Here is a 16,498-nt window from a genome sequence, read left to right on the forward strand (position 1 = left end):
GAGTGCAAAAGCCAATGACTTGCTTTAGTTCAGGAAACGTTTATGTTCCACATGTAGAAAGGGTGATGTTACTGAATGTAACTACTGGAGCATTGGTAGTACACACATAAAATAAAATTGCAGACTACTCTAAATCATATGGTGAGTAAAGTCATAAGGTTTTCATCAAGTTAGCACTTAGTGGTTTTCAGTAAAATTGAACTGTTCACTCCATTGAGCACAATGCATTTAGTGTTAAAGCTGTGTACATAACTACTCGGGGTGATTTGGAACTGGATAGATATTGCATGTAGAGTACTCAGTGCTATGGAATACTCAATTGCAAGCTGAATTCAAGAACCTACCTCATAATGTTTAGAGTGCAAACGCCAATGACTTGCTTTAGTTCAGTAAACGCTAATGCTCCACAGTGTAGAATGCGTGATGTTACTGAATGTAACTACTGGAGCATTGGTAGTACACTCATAAAATTGGTTGCAGACTACTCTAAATCATATGATGAGTAAAATCAAAAGGTTTAAATCAAGTTAGCACAGTAGTTTTCAGCAAAATTGAACTGTACACTCCTTTGAGCTCTATGCATTTTGTGTTAAGGCTCTGTACATAACTACTTGGGGTGATTTAGAAATGTATAGATATTGCATGTAGAGTACTCAGTGCTATGGGATACTCAATTGCTAGCTGAATTCAGGAACCTACCTCATAACGTTTAGAGTGCAACAGCGAATGACTTGTTTTAGTTCAGTAAACGCTAATGTTCCTCAGCGTAGAAAGAATGATGTTACTGAATGTAACTTCTGGAGCATTGGTAGTACACTCATAAAATTGGTTGCAGACTACTCTAAATCATATGGTGAGTAACATCATAAGGTTTACATCAAGTTAGCACTTAGTGGTTTTCAGTAAAATTGATCTGTTCACTCCATTGAGCTCAATGCATTTTGTGTTCAAGCTGAGTACTTAACTACTCGGGGTGATTTGGAGCTGTATAGATACTGCATGTAGAGTACTCAGTGCCATGGAATACTCAATTGCAAGCTGAATTCAAGAACCTACCTCATAACGTGTAGAGTGCAAAAGCCAATGACTTGCTTTAGTTCAGGGAACGCTTATGTTCCACATGTAGAAAGGGTGATGTTACTGAATGTAACTACTGGAGCATTGGTAGTACACTCATAAAATTGGTTGCAGACTACTCTAAATCATATGGTGAGTAAAATCAAAAGGTTTACATCAAGTTAGCACTTAGTGGTTTTCAGTAAAATTGAACTGTTCTCTCCATTGAGCTCAATGCATTTTGTGTTATGGCTCTGTAGATAACTACTTGGGGTGATTTGGAACTCTATAGATATTGCATGTATAGTACTCAGTGCTATGGGATACTCAATTGCTAGCTGAATTCAGGAACCTACCTCATAACGTTTAGAGTGCAAAAGCCAAAGACTTGCTTTAGTTCAGTAAACGCTAATGCTCCACAGTGTAGAAAGGATGATCTTACTCAATGTAACTTCTGGAGCATTGGTAGTACACTCATAAAATTGGTTGCAGACTACTCTAAATCATATGGTGAGTAAAATCATATGGTTTACATCAAGTTAGCACTTAGTGGTTTTCAGTAAAATTGAACTGTTCACTCCATTGAGCTCAATGGATTTTGTGTTAAAGCTGTGTACATAACTACTCAGGGTGATTTGGAGCTGTATAGATATTGCATGTAGTTTACTCAGTGCCATGGAATACTCAATTGCAAGCTGAATTCAAGAACCTACCTCATAACGTGTAGAGTGCAAAAGCCAATGACTTGCTTTAGTTCAGGGAACGGTTATGTTCCACATGTAGAATGGGTGATGTTACTGAATGTAACTACTGGAGCATTGGTAGTACACTCATAAAATTGGTTGCAGACTACTCTAAATCATATGGTGAGTAAAATCAAAAGGTTTACATCAAGTTAGCACTTAGTGGTTTTCAGTAAAATTGAACTGTTCTCTCCATTGAGCTCAATGCATTTTGTGTTATGGCTCTGTAGATAACTACTTGGGGTGATTTGGAACTGTATAGATATTGCATGTATAGTACTCAGTGCTATGGGATACTCAATTGCTAGCTGAATTCAGGAACCTACCTCATAACGTTTAGAGTGCAAAAGCCAAAGGCTTGCTTTAGTTCAGTAAACGCTAATGCTCCACAGTGTAGAATGCGTGATGTTACTGAATGTAACTACTGGAGCATTGGTAGTACACTCATAAAATTGGTTGCAGACTACTCTAAATCATATGATGAGTAAAATCAAAAGGTTTAAATCAAGTTAGCACAGTAGTTTTCAGCAAAATTGAACTGTACACTCCTTTGAGCTCTATGCATTTTGTGTTAAGGCTCTGTACATAACTACTTGGGGTGATTTAGAAATGTATAGATATTGCATGTAGAGTACTCAGTGCTATGGGATACTCAATTGCTAGCTGAATTCAGGAACCTACCTCATAACGTTTAGAGTGCAACAGCGAATGACTTGTTTTAGTTCAGTAAACGCTAATGTTCCTCAGCGTAGAAAGAATGATGTTACTGAATGTAACTTCTGGAGCATTGGTAGTACACTCATAAAATTGGTTGCAGACTACTCTAAATCATATGGTGAGTAACATCATAAGGTTTACATCAAGTTAGCACTTAGTGGTTTTCAGTAAAATTGATCTGTTCACTCCATTGAGCTCAATGCATTTTGTGTTCAAGCTGAGTACTTAACTACTCGGGGTGATTTGGAGCTGTATAGATACTGCATGTAGAGTACTCAGTGCCATGGAATACTCAATTGCAAGCTGAATTCAAGAACCTACCTCATAACGTGTAGAGTGCAAAAGCCAATGACTTGCTTTAGTTCAGGGAACGCTTATGTTCCACATGTAGAAAGGGTGATGTTACTGAATGTAACTACTGGAGCATTGGTAGTACACTCATAAAATTGGTTGCAGACTACTCTAAATCATATGGTGAGTAAAATCAAAAGGTTTACATCAAGTTAGCACTTAGTGGTTTTCAGTAAAATTGAACTGTTCTCTCCATTGAGCTCAATGCATTTTGTGTTATGGCTCTGTAGATAACTACTTGGGGTGATTTGGAACTCTATAGATATTGCATGTATAGTACTCAGTGCTATGGGATACTCAATTGCTAGCTGAATTCAGGAACCTACCTCATAACGTTTAGAGTGCAAAAGCCAAAGACTTGCTTTAGTTCAGTAAACGCTAATGCTCCACAGTGTAGAAAGGATGATCTTACTCAATGTAACTTCTGGAGCATTGGTAGTACACTCATAAAATTGGTTGCAGACTACTCTAAATCATATGGTGAGTAAAATCATATGGTTTACATCAAGTTAGCACTTAGTGGTTTTCAGTAAAATTGAACTGTTCACTCCATTGAGCTCAATGGATTTTGTGTTAAAGCTGTGTACATAACTACTCAGGGTGATTTGGAGCTGTATAGATATTGCATGTAGTTTACTCAGTGCCATGGAATACTCAATTGCAAGCTGAATTCAAGAACCTACCTCATAACGTGTAGAGTGCAAAAGCCAATGACTTGCTTTAGTTCAGGGAACGGTTATGTTCCACATGTAGAATGGGTGATGTTACTGAATGTAACTACTGGAGCATTGGTAGTACACTCATAAAATTGGTTGCAGACTACTCTAAATCATATGGTGAGTAAAATCAAAAGGTTTACATCAAGTTAGCACTTAGTGGTTTTCAGTAAAATTGAACTGTTCTCTCCATTGAGCTCAATGCATTTTGTGTTATGGCTCTGTAGATAACTACTTGGGGTGATTTGGAACTGTATAGATATTGCATGTATAGTACTCAGTGCTATGGGATACTCAATTGCTAGCTGAATTCAGGAACCTACCTCATAACGTTTAGAGTGCAAAAGCCAAAGACTTGCTTTAGTTCAGTAAACGCTAATGCTCCACAGTGTAGAAAGGATGATCTTACTCAATGTAACTTCTGGAGCATTGCTAGTACACTCATAAAATTGGTTGCAGACTACTCTAAATCATATGGTGAGTAAAATCATATGGTTTACATCAAGTTAGCACTTAGTTGTTTTCAGTAAAATTGAACTGTTCACTCCATTGAGCTCAATGCATTTTGTGTTAAAGCTGTGTACATAACTACTCGGGGTGATTTGGAGCTGTATAGATATTGCATGTAGAGTACTCAGTGCCGTGGAATACTCAATTGCAAGCTGAATTCAAGAACCTACCTCATAACGTGTAGAGTGCAAAAGCCAATGACTTGCTTTAGTTCAGGAAACGCTTATGTTCCACATGTAGAAAGGGTGATGTTACTGAATGTAACTACTGGAGCATTGGTAGTACACTCATAAAATTGGTTGCAGACTACTCTAAATCATATGGTGAGTAAAATCAAAAGGTTTACATCAAGTTAGCACTTAGTAGTTTACAGTAAAATTGAACTGTTCACTCCATTGAGCTCTATGCATTTTGTGTTAAGGCTCTGTACATAGCTACTTGGGGTGATTTAGAACTGTATAGATATTGCATGTAGAGTACTCAGTGCTATGGGATACTCAATTGCTAGCTGAATTCAGGAACCTATCTCATAACGTTTAGATTGCAACAGCGAATGACTTGTTTTAGTTCAGTAAACGCTAATGTTCCACAGCGTAGAAAGAATGATGTTACTGAATGTAACTTCTGTAGCATTGGCAGTACACTCATAAAATTGGTTGCAGACTACTCAAAATCATATGATGAGTAAAATCATAAGGTTTACATCAAGTTAGCACTTAGTGGTTTTCAGTAAAATTGATCTGTTCACTCCATTGAGCTCAATGCATTTTGTGTTAAAGCTGAGTACATAACTACTCGGGGTGATTTGGAGCTGTATAGATACTGCATGTAGAGTACTCAGTGCCATGGAATACTCAATTGCAAGCTGAATTCAAGAACCTACCTCATAATGTGTAGAGTGCAAAAGCCAATGACTTGCTTTAGTTCAGGGAACGCTTATGTTCCACATGTAGAAAGGGTGATGTTACTGAATGTAACTACTGGAGCATTGGTAGTACACTCATAAAATTGGTTGCAGACTACTCTAAATCATATGGTGAGTAAAATCAAAAGGTTTACATCAAGTTAGCACTGAGTGGTTTTCAGTAAAATTGAACTGTTCTCTCCATTGAGCTCAATGCATTTTGTGTTATGGCACTGTAGATAACTACTTGGGGTCATTTGGAACTGTATAGATATTGCATGTATAGTACTCAGTGCTATGGGATACTCAATTGCTAGCTGAATTCAGGAACCTACCTCATAACGTTTAGAGTGCAAAAGCCAAAGACTTGTTTTAGTTCAGTAAACGCTAATGCTCCACAGTGTAGAAAGGATGATCTTACTCAATGTAACTTCTGGAGCATTGGTAGTACACTCATAAAATTGGTTGCAGACTACTCTAAATCATATGGTCAGTAAAATCATATGGTTTACATCAAGTTAGCACTTAGTGGTTTTCAGTAAAATTGAACTGTTCACTCCATTGAGCTCAAAGCATTTTTGTGTTAAAGCTGTGTACATAACTACTCGGGGTGATTTGGAGCTGTATATATATTGCATGTAGAGTACTCAGTGCCGTGGAATACTCAATTGCAAGCTGAATTCAAGAACCTACCTCATAACGTGTAGAGTGCAAAAGCCAATGACTTGCTTTAGTTCAGGAAACGCTTATGTTCCACATGTAGAAAGGGTGATGTTACTGAATGTAACTAATGGAGCATTGGTAGTACACTCATAAAATTGGTTGCAGACTACTCTAAATCATATGGTGAGTAAAATCATAAGGTTTACATCAAGTTAGCACTTAGTGGTTTTCAGTAAAATTGAACTGTTCACTCCATTGAGCTCAATGCATTTTGTGTTAAAGCTGTGTACATAACTACTCGGGGTGATTTGGAGCTGTATAGATATTGCATGTAGAGTACTCAGTGCCATGGAATACTCAATTGCAAGCTGAATTCAAGAACCTACCTCATAACGTGTAGAGTGCAAAATCCAATGACTTGCTTTTGTTCAGGAAACGCTTATGTTCCACATGTAGAAAGGGTGATGTTACTGAGAGTAACTACTGGAGCATTGGTAGTACACTCATAAAATTGGTTGCAGACTACTCTAAATCATATGGTGAGTAAAATCATAAGGTTTACATCAAGTTAGCACTTAGTGGTTTTCAGTAAAATTGAACTGATCACTCCATTGAGCTCAATGCATTTTGTGTTATGGCTCTGTAGATAACTACTTGGGGTGATTTGGAACTGTATAGATATTGCATGTAGAGTACTCAGTGCGATGGGATACTCAATTGCTAGCTGAATTCAGGAACCTACCTCATAACGTGTAGAGTGCAAAAGCCAATGACTTGCTTTAGTTCAGGAAACGCGTATGTTCCACATGTAGAAAGGGTGATGTTACTGAGAGTAACTACTGGAGCATTGGTAGTACACTCATAAAATTGGTTGCAGACTACTCTAAATCATATGGTCAGTAAAATCATAAGGTTTACATCAAGTTAGCACTTAGTGGTTTTCAGTAAAATTGAACTGTTCACTCCATTGAGCTCAATGCATTTTGTGTTATGGCTCTGTAGATAACTACTTGGGGTGATTTGGAACTGTATAGATATTGCATGTATAGTACTCAGTGCTATGGGATACTCAATTGCTAGCTGAATTCAGGAACCTACCTCATAACGTTTAGAGTGCAACAGCTAATGACTTGTTTTAGTTCAGTAAATGCTAATGTTCCACAGCGGAGAAAGAATGTTGTCACTGAATGTAACTTCTGGAGCATTGGTAGTACAGTCATAAAATTGGTTGCAGACTACTATAAATCATATGGTGAGTAAAATCATAAGGTTTACATCAAGTTAGCACTTAGTGGTTTTCAGTAAAATTGAACTGTTCACTCCATTGAGCTCAATGCATTTTGTGTTAAAGCTGTGTACATAACTACTCGGGGTGATTTGGAGCTGTATAGATATTGCATGTAGAGTACTCAGTGCCATGGAATACTCAATTGCAAGCTGAATTCAAGAAACTACCTCATAACGTGTAGAGTGCAAAAGCCAATGACTTGCTTTAGTTCAGGAAACGCTTATGTTCCACATGTAGAAAGGGTGATGTTACTGAGAGTAACTACTGGAGCATTGGTAGTACACTCATAAAATTGGTTGCTGACTACTCTAAATCATATGGTGAGTAAAATCATAAGGTTTACATCAAGTTAGCACTTAGTGGTTTTCAGTAAAATTGAACTGTTCACTCCATTGAGCTCAATGCATTTTGTGTTATGGCTCTGTAGATAACTATTTGGGGTGATTTGGAACTGTATAGATATTGCATGTATAGAACTCAGTGCTATGGGATACTCAATTGCTAGCTGAATTCAGGAACCTACCTCATAACATTTAGAGTGCAACAGCTAATGACTTGTTTTAGTTCAGTAAATGCTAATGTTCCACAGCGGAGAAAGAATGTTGTCACTGAATGTAACTTCTGGAGTATTGGTAGTACAGTCATAAAATTGGTTGCAGACTACTCTAAATCATATGGTGAGTAAAATCAAAAGGTTTAAATCAAGTTAGCACAGTAGTTTTCAGCAAAATTGAACTGTACACTGCGTTGAGCTCAATGCATTTTGTGTTATGGCTCTGTAGATAAATACATGGGGTGATCTGGAACTGTATAGATATTGCATGTAGAGTACTCAGTGCTATGGGATACTCAATTGCTAGCTGAATTCAGGAACCTACCTCATAACGTTTAGAGTGCAACAGCTAATGACTTGTTTTAGTTCAGTAAATGCTAATGTTCCACAGCGGAGAAAGAATGTTGTCACTGAATGTAACTTCTGGAGCATTGGTAGTACAGTCATAAAATTGGTTGCAGACTACTCTAAATCATATGGTGAGTAAAATCATAAGGTTTACATCAAGTTAGCACTTAGTGGTTTTCAGTAAAATTGAACTGTTCACTCCATTGAGCTCAATGCATTTTGTGTTAAAGCTGTGTACATAACTACTCGGGGTGATTTGGAGCTGTATAGATATTGCATGTAGAGTACTCAGTGCCATGGAATACTCAATTGCAAGCTGAATTCAAGAACCTACCTCATAACGTGTAGAGTGCAAAATCCAATGACTTGCTTTAGTTCAGGAAACGCTTATGTTCCACATGTAGAAAGGGTGATGTTACTGAGAGTAACTACTGGAGCATTGGTAGTACACTCATAAAATTGGTTGCAGACTACTCTAAATCATATGGTGAGTAAAATCATAAGGTTTACATCAAGTTAGCACTTAGTGGTTTTCAGTAAAATTGAACTGTTCACTCCATTGAGCTCAATGCATTTTGTGTTATGGCTCTGTAGATAACTACTTGGGGTGATTTGGAACTGTATAGATATTGCATGTAGAGTACTCAGTGCGATGGGATACTCAATTGCTAGCTGAATTCAGGAACCTACCTCATAACGTGTAGAGTGCAAAAGCCAATGACTTAGTTCAGGAAACGCATATGTTCCACATGTAGAAAGGGTGATGTTACTGAATGTAACTACTGGAGCATTGGTAGTACACTCATAAAATTGGTTGCAGACTACTGTAAATCATATGGTGAGTAAAATCATAAGGTTTACATCAAGTTAGCACTTAGTGGTTTTCAGTAAAATTGAACTGTTCACTCCATTGAGCTCAATGCATTTTGTGTTAAAGCTGTGTACATAACTACTCGGGGTGATTTGGAGCTGTATAGATATTGCATGTAGAGTACTCAGTGCCATGGAATACTCAATTGCAAGCTGAATTCAAGAACCTACCTCATAACCTGTAGAGTGCAAAAGCCAATGACTTGCTTTAGTTCAGGGAACGCTTATGTTCCACATGTAGAAATGGTGATGTTACTGAATGTAACTACTGGAGCATTGGTAGTACACTCATAAAATTGGTTGCAGACTACTCTAAATCATATGGTGAGTAAAATCAAAAGGTTTACATCAAGTTAGCACTTAGTGGTTTTCAGTAAAATTGAACTGTTCTCTCCATTGAGCTCAATGCATTTTGTGTTATGGCTCTGTAGATAACTACTTGGGGTGATTTGGAACTGTATAGATATTGCATGTATAGTACTCAGTGCTATGGGATACTCAATTGCTAGCTGAATTCAGGAACCTACCTCATAACGTTTAGAGAGCAAAAGCCAAAGACTTGCTTTAGTTCAGTAAACGCTAATGGTCCACAGTGTAGAAAGGATGATCTTACTCAATGTAACTTCTGGAGCATTGGTAGTACACTCATAAAATTGGTTGCAGACTACCCTAAATCATATGGTCAGTAAAATCATATGGTTTACATCAAGTTAGCACTTAGTGGTTTTCAGTAAAATTGAACTGTTCACTCCATTGAGCTCAATGCATTTTGTGTTAAAGCTGTGTACATAACTACTCGGGGTGATTTGGAGCTGTATAGATATTGCATGTAGAGTACTCAGTGCCGTGGAATACTCAATTGCAAGCTGAATTCAAGAACCTACCTCATAACGTGTAGAGTGCAAAAGCCAATGACTTGCTTTAGTTCAGGAAACGCTTATGTTCCACATGTAGAAAGGGTGATGTTACTGAATGTAACTAATGGAGCATTGGTAGTACACTCATAAAATTGGTTGCAGACTACTCTAAATCATATGGTGAGTAAAATCATAAGGTTTACATCAAGTTAGCACTTAGTGGTTTTCAGTAAAATTGAACTGTTCACTCCATTGAGCTCAATGCATTTTGTGTTAAAACTGTGTACATAACTACTCGGGGTGATTTGGAGCTGTATAGATATTGCATGTAGAGTACTCAGTGCGATGGGATACTCAATTGCTAGCTGAATTCAGGAACCTACCTCATAACGTGTAGAGTGCAAAAGCCAATGACTTGCTTTAGTTCAGGAAACGCGTATGTTCCACATGTAGAAAGGGTGATGTTACTGAGAGTAACTACTGGAACATTGGTAGTACACTCATAAAATTGGTTGCAGACTACTCTAAATCATATGGTGAGTAAAATCATAAGGTTTACATCAAGTTAGCACTTAGTGGTTTTCAGTAAAATTGAACTGTTCACTCCATTGAGCTCAATGCATTTTGTGTTATGGCTCTGTAGATAACTACTTGGGGTGATTTGGAACTGTATAGATATTGCATGTATAGTACTCAGTGCTATGGGATACTCAATTGCTAGCTGAATTCAGGAACCTACCTCATAACGTTTAGAGTGCAACAGCTAATGACTTGCTTTAGTTCAGGAAACGCTTATGTTCCACATGTAGAAAGGGTGATGTTACTGAGAGTAACTACTGGAGCATTGGTAGTACACTCATAAAATTGGTTGCAGACTACTCTAAATCATATGGTGAGTAAAATCATAAGGTTTACATCAAGTTAGCACTTAGTGGTTTTCAGTAAAATTGAACTGTTCACTCCATTGAGCTCAATGCATTTTGTGTTATGGCTCTGTAGATAACTACTTGGGGTGATTTGGAACTGTATAGATATTGCATGTAGAGTACTCAGTGCGATGGGATACTCAATTGCTAGCTGAATTCAGGAACCTACCTCATAACGTGTAGAGTGCAAAAGCCAATGACTTAGTTCAGGAAACGCATATGTTCCACATGTAGAAAGGGTGATGTTACTGAATGTAACTACTGGAGCATTGGTAGTACACTCATAAAATTGGTTGCAGACTACTGTAAATCATATGGTGAGTAAAATCATAAGGTTTACATCAAGTTAGCACTTAGTGGTTTTCAGTAAAATTGAACTGTTCACTCCATTGAGCTCAATGCATTTTGTGTTAAAGCTGTGTACATAACTACTCGGGGTGATTTGGAGCTGTATAGATATTGCATGTAGAGTACTCAGTGCCATGGAATACTCAATTGCAAGCTGAATTCAAGAACCTACCTCATAACGTGTAGAGTGCAAAAGCCAATGACTTGCTTTAGTTCAGGGAACGCTTATGTTCCACATGTAGAAATGGTGATGTTACTGAATGTAACTACTGGAGCATTGGTAGTACACTCATAAAATTGGTTGCAGACTACTCTAAATCATATGGTGAGTAAAATCAAAAGGTTTACATCAAGTTAGCACTTAGTGGTTTTCAGTAAAATTGAACTGTTCTCTCCATTGAGCTCAATGCATTTTGTGTTATGGCTCTGTAGATAACTACTTGGGGTGATTTGGAACTGTATAGATATTGCATGTATAGTACTCAGTGCTATGGGATACTCAATTGATAGCTGAATTCAGGAACCTACCTCATAACGTTTAGAGTGCAAAAGCCAAAGACTTGCTTTAGTTCAGTAAACGCTAATGGTCCACAGTGTAGAAAGGATGATCTTACTCAATGTAACTTCTGGAGCATTGGTAGTACACTCATAAAATTGGTTGCAGACTACCCTAAATCATATGGTCAGTAAAATCATATGGTTTACATCAAGTAAGCACTTAGTGGTTTTCAGTAAAATTGAACTGATCACTCCATTGAGCTCAATGCATTTTGTGTTAAAGCTGTGTACATAACTACTCGGGGTGATTTGGAGCTGTATAGATATTGCATGTAGAGTACTCAGTGCCGTGGAATACTCAATTGCAAGCTGAATTCAAGAACCTACCTCATAACGTGTAGAGTGCAAAAGCCAATGACTTGCTTTAGTTCAGGAAACGCTTATGTTCCACATGTAGAAAGGGTGATGTTACTGAATGTAACTACTGGAGCATTGGTAGTACACTCATAAAATTGGTTGCAGACCACTCTAAATCATATGGTGAGTAAAATCATAAGGTTTACATCAAGTTAGCACTTAGTGGTTTTCAGTAAAATTGAACTGTTCACTCCATTGAGCAATGCATTTTGTGTTAAAGCTGTGTACATATCTACTCGGGGTGATTTGGAGCTGTATAGATATTGCATGTAGAGTAGTCAGTGCCATGGAATACTCAATTGCAAGCTGAATTCAAGAACCTATCTCATAACGTGTAGAGTGCAAAAGCCAATGACAAGCTTTAGTTCAGGAAACGTTTATGTTCCACATGTAGAAAGGGTGATGTTACTGAATGTAACTACTGGAGCATTGGTAGTACACTCATAAAATTGGTTGCAGACTACTCTAAATCATATGGTGAGTAAAATCATAATGTTTACATCAAGTTAGCACTTAGTGGTTTTCAGTAAAATTGAACTGTTCACTCCATTGAGCTCAATGCATTTTGTGTTAAAGCTGTGTACATAACTACTCGGGGTGATTTGGAGCTGTATAGATATTGCATGTAGAGTACTCAGTGCCGTGGAATACTCAATTGCAAGCTGAATTCAAGAACCTACCTCATAACGTGTAGAGTGCAAAAGTCAATGACTTGCTTTAGTTCAGGAAACGCTTATGTTCCACATGTAGAAAGGGTGATGTTACTGAATGTAACTACTGGAGCATTGGTAGTACACTCATAAAATTGGTTGCAGACTACTCTAAATCATATGGTGAGTAAAATCATTAGGTTTACATCAAGTTAGCACTTAGTGGTTTTCAGTAAAATTGAACTGTTCACTCCATTGAGCAATGCATTTTTTGTTAAAGCTGTGTACATAACTACTCGGGGTGATTTGGAGCTGTAGAGATATTGCATGTAGAGTACTCAGTGCCATGGAATACTCAATTGCAAGCTGAATTCAAGAACCTACCTCATAACGTGTAGAGTGCAAAAGCCAATGACTTGCTTTAGTTCAGGAAACACTTATGTTCCACATGTAGAAAGGGTGATGTTACTGAGAGTAACTACTGGAGCATTGGTAGTACACTCATAAAATTGGTTGCAGACTACTCTAAATCATATGGTGAGTAAAATCATAAGGTTTACATCAAGTTAGCACTTAGTGGTTTTCAGTAAAATTGAACTGTTCACTCCATTGAGCTCAATGCATTTTGTGTTAAAGCTGTGTACATAACTACTCGGGGTGATTTGGAGCTGTATAGATATTGCATGTCGAGTACTCAGTGCCATGGAATACTCAATTGCAAGCTGAATTCAAGAACCTACCTCATAACGTGTAGAGTGCAAAAGCCAATGACTTGCTTTAGTTCAGGAAACGCTTATGTTCCACATGTAGAAAGGGTGATGTTACTGAGAGTAACTACTGGAGCATTGGTAGTACACTCATAGAATTGGTTGCAGACTACTCTAAATCATATGGTGAGTAAAATCAAAAGGTTTACATCAAGTTAGCACTTAGTGGTTTTCAGTAAAATTGAACTGTTCTCTCCATTGAGCTCAATGCATTTTGTGTTATGGCTCTGTAGATAACTACTTGGGGTGATTTGGAACTGTATAGATATTGCATGTATAGTACTCAGTGCTATGGGATACTCAATTGATAGCTGAATTCAGGAACCTACCTCATAACGTTTAGAGTGCAAAAGCCAAAGACTTGCTTTAGTTCAGTAAACGCTAATGGTCCACAGTGTAGAAAGGATGATCTTACTCAATGTAACTTCTGGAGCATTGGTAGTACACTCATAAAATTGGTTGCAGACTACCCTAAATCATATGGTCAGTAAAATCATATGGTTTACATCAAGTAAGCACTTAGTGGTTTTCAGTAAAATTGAACTGATCACTCCATTGAGCTCAATGCATTTTGTGTTAAAGCTGTGTACATAACTACTCGGGGTGATTTGGAGCTGTATAGATATTGCATGTAGAGTACTCAGTGCCGTGGAATACTCAATTGCAAGCTGAATTCAAGAACCTACCTCATAACGTGTAGAGTGCAAAAGCCAATGACTTGCTTTAGTTCAGGAAACGCTTATGTTCCACATGTAGAAAGGGTGATGTTACTGAATGTAACTACTGGAGCATTGGTAGTACACTCATAAAATTGGTTGCAGACCACTCTAAATCATATGGTGAGTAAAATCATAAGGTTTACATCAAGTTAGCACTTAGTGGTTTTCAGTAAAATTGAACTGTTCACTCCATTGAGCAATGCATTTTGTGTTAAAGCTGTGTACATATCTACTCGGGGTGATTTGGAGCTGTATAGATATTGCATGTAGAGTAGTCAGTGCCATGGAATACTCAATTGCAAGCTGAATTCAAGAACCTATCTCATAACGTGTAGAGTGCAAAAGCCAATGACAAGCTTTAGTTCAGGAAACGTTTAAGTTCCACATGTAGAAAGGGTGATGTTACTGAATGTAACTACTGGAGCATTGGTAGTACACTCATAAAATTGGTTGCAGACTACTCTAAATCATATGGTGAGTAAAATCATAATGTTTACATCAAGTTAGCACTTAGTGGTTTTCAGTAAAATTGAACTGTTCACTCCATTGAGCTCAATGCATTTTGTGTTAAAGCTGTGTACATAACTACTCGGGGTGATTTGGAGCTGTATAGATATTGCATGTAGAGTACTCAGTGCCGTGGAATACTCAATTGCAAGCTGAATTCAAGAACCTACCTCATAACGTGTAGAGTGCAAAAGTCAATGACTTGCTTTAGTTCAGGAAACGCTTATGTTCCACATGTAGAAAGGGTGATGTTACTGAATGTAACTACTGGAGCATTGGTAGTACACTCATAAAATTGGTTGCAGACTACTCTAAATCATATGGTGAGTAAAATCATTAGGTTTACATCAAGTTAGCACTTAGTGGTTTTCAGTAAAATTGAACTGTTCACTCCATTGAGCAATGCATTTTTTGTTAAAGCTGTGTACATAACTACTCGGGGTGATTTGGAGCTGTAGAGATATTGCATGTAGAGTACTCAGTGCCATGGAATACTCAATTGCAAGCTGAATTCAAGAACCTACCTCATAACGTGTAGAGTGCAAAAGCCAATGACTTGCTTTAGTTCAGGAAACACTTATGTTCCACATGTAGAAAGGGTGATGTTACTGAGAGTAACTACTGGAGCATTGGTAGTACACTCATAAAATTGGTTGCAGACTACTCTAAATCATATGGTGAGTAAAATCATAAGGTTTACATCAAGTTAGCACTTAGTGGTTTTCAGTAAAATTGAACTGTTCACTCCATTGAGCTCAATGCATTTTGTGTTAAAGCTGTGTACATAACTACTCGGGGTGATTTGGAGCTGTATAGATATTGCATGTCGAGTACTCAGTGCCATGGAATACTCAATTGCAAGCTGAATTCAAGAACCTACCTCATAACGTGTAGAGTGCAAAAGCCAATGACTTGCTTTAGTTCAGGAAACGCTTATGTTCCACATGTAGAAAGGGTGATGTTACTGAGAGTAACTACTGGAGCATTGGTAGTACACTCATAGAATTGGTTGCAGACTACTCTAAATTATATGGTGAGTAAAATCAAAAGGTTTAAATCAAGTTAGCACAGTAGTTTTCAGCAAAATTGAACTGTACACTGCGTTGAGCTCAATGCATTTTGTGTTATGGCTCTGTAGATAAATACATGGGGTGATCTGGAACTGTATAGATATTGCATGTAAAGTAGTCAGTGCTATGGAATATTCAATTGCAAGCTGAATTCAAGAACCTACCTCATAACGTTTAGAGTGCAAAATCCAAAGACTTGCTTTAGTTCAGTAAACGCTACTGCTCCACAGTGTAGAAAGGATGATCTTACTGAATGTAACTTCTGGAGCATTGGTAGTACACTCATAAAATTGGTTGCAGACTACTCTAAATCATATGGTGAGTAAAATCAAAAGGTTTACATCAAGTTAGCACATAGTAGTTTACAGTAAAATTGAACTGTTCTCTCCATTGAGCTCAATGCATTTTGTGTTAAAGCTGTGTACATAACTACTCGGGGTGATTTGGAGCTGTATAGATATTGCATGTAGAGTACTCAGTGCCGTGGAATACTCAATTGCAAGCTGAATTCAAGAACCTACCTCATAACGTGTAGAGTGCAAAAGCCAATGACTTGCTTTAGTTCAGGAAACGCTCATGTTCCACATGTAGAAAGGGTGATGTTACTGAATGTAACTACTGGAGCATTGGTAGTACACTCATAAAATTGGTTGCAGACCACTCTAAATCATATGGTGAGTAAAATCATAAGGTTTACATCAAGTTAGCACTTAGTGGTTTTCAGTAAAATTGAACTGTTCACTCCATTGAGCTCAATGCATTTTGTGTTAAGGCTCTGTACATAACTACTTGGGGTGATTTAGAACTGTATAGATATTGCATGTAGAGTACTCAGTGCTATGGGATACACAATTGCTAGCTGAATTCAGGAACCTACCACATCACGTGTAGAGTGCAAAAGCCAATGACTTGCTTTAGTTCAGGAAACGCTTATGTTCCACATGTAGAAAGGGTGATTTTACTGAATGTAACTACTGGATCATTGGTAGTACACTCATAAAATTGGTTGCAGACTACTCT

The sequence above is a fragment of the Hypanus sabinus genome, chromosome 14 (genome assembly GCF_030144855.1).
Source record: "Hypanus sabinus isolate sHypSab1 chromosome 14, sHypSab1.hap1, whole genome shotgun sequence".
NCBI lineage: Eukaryota > Metazoa > Chordata > Chondrichthyes > Myliobatiformes > Dasyatidae > Hypanus > Hypanus sabinus.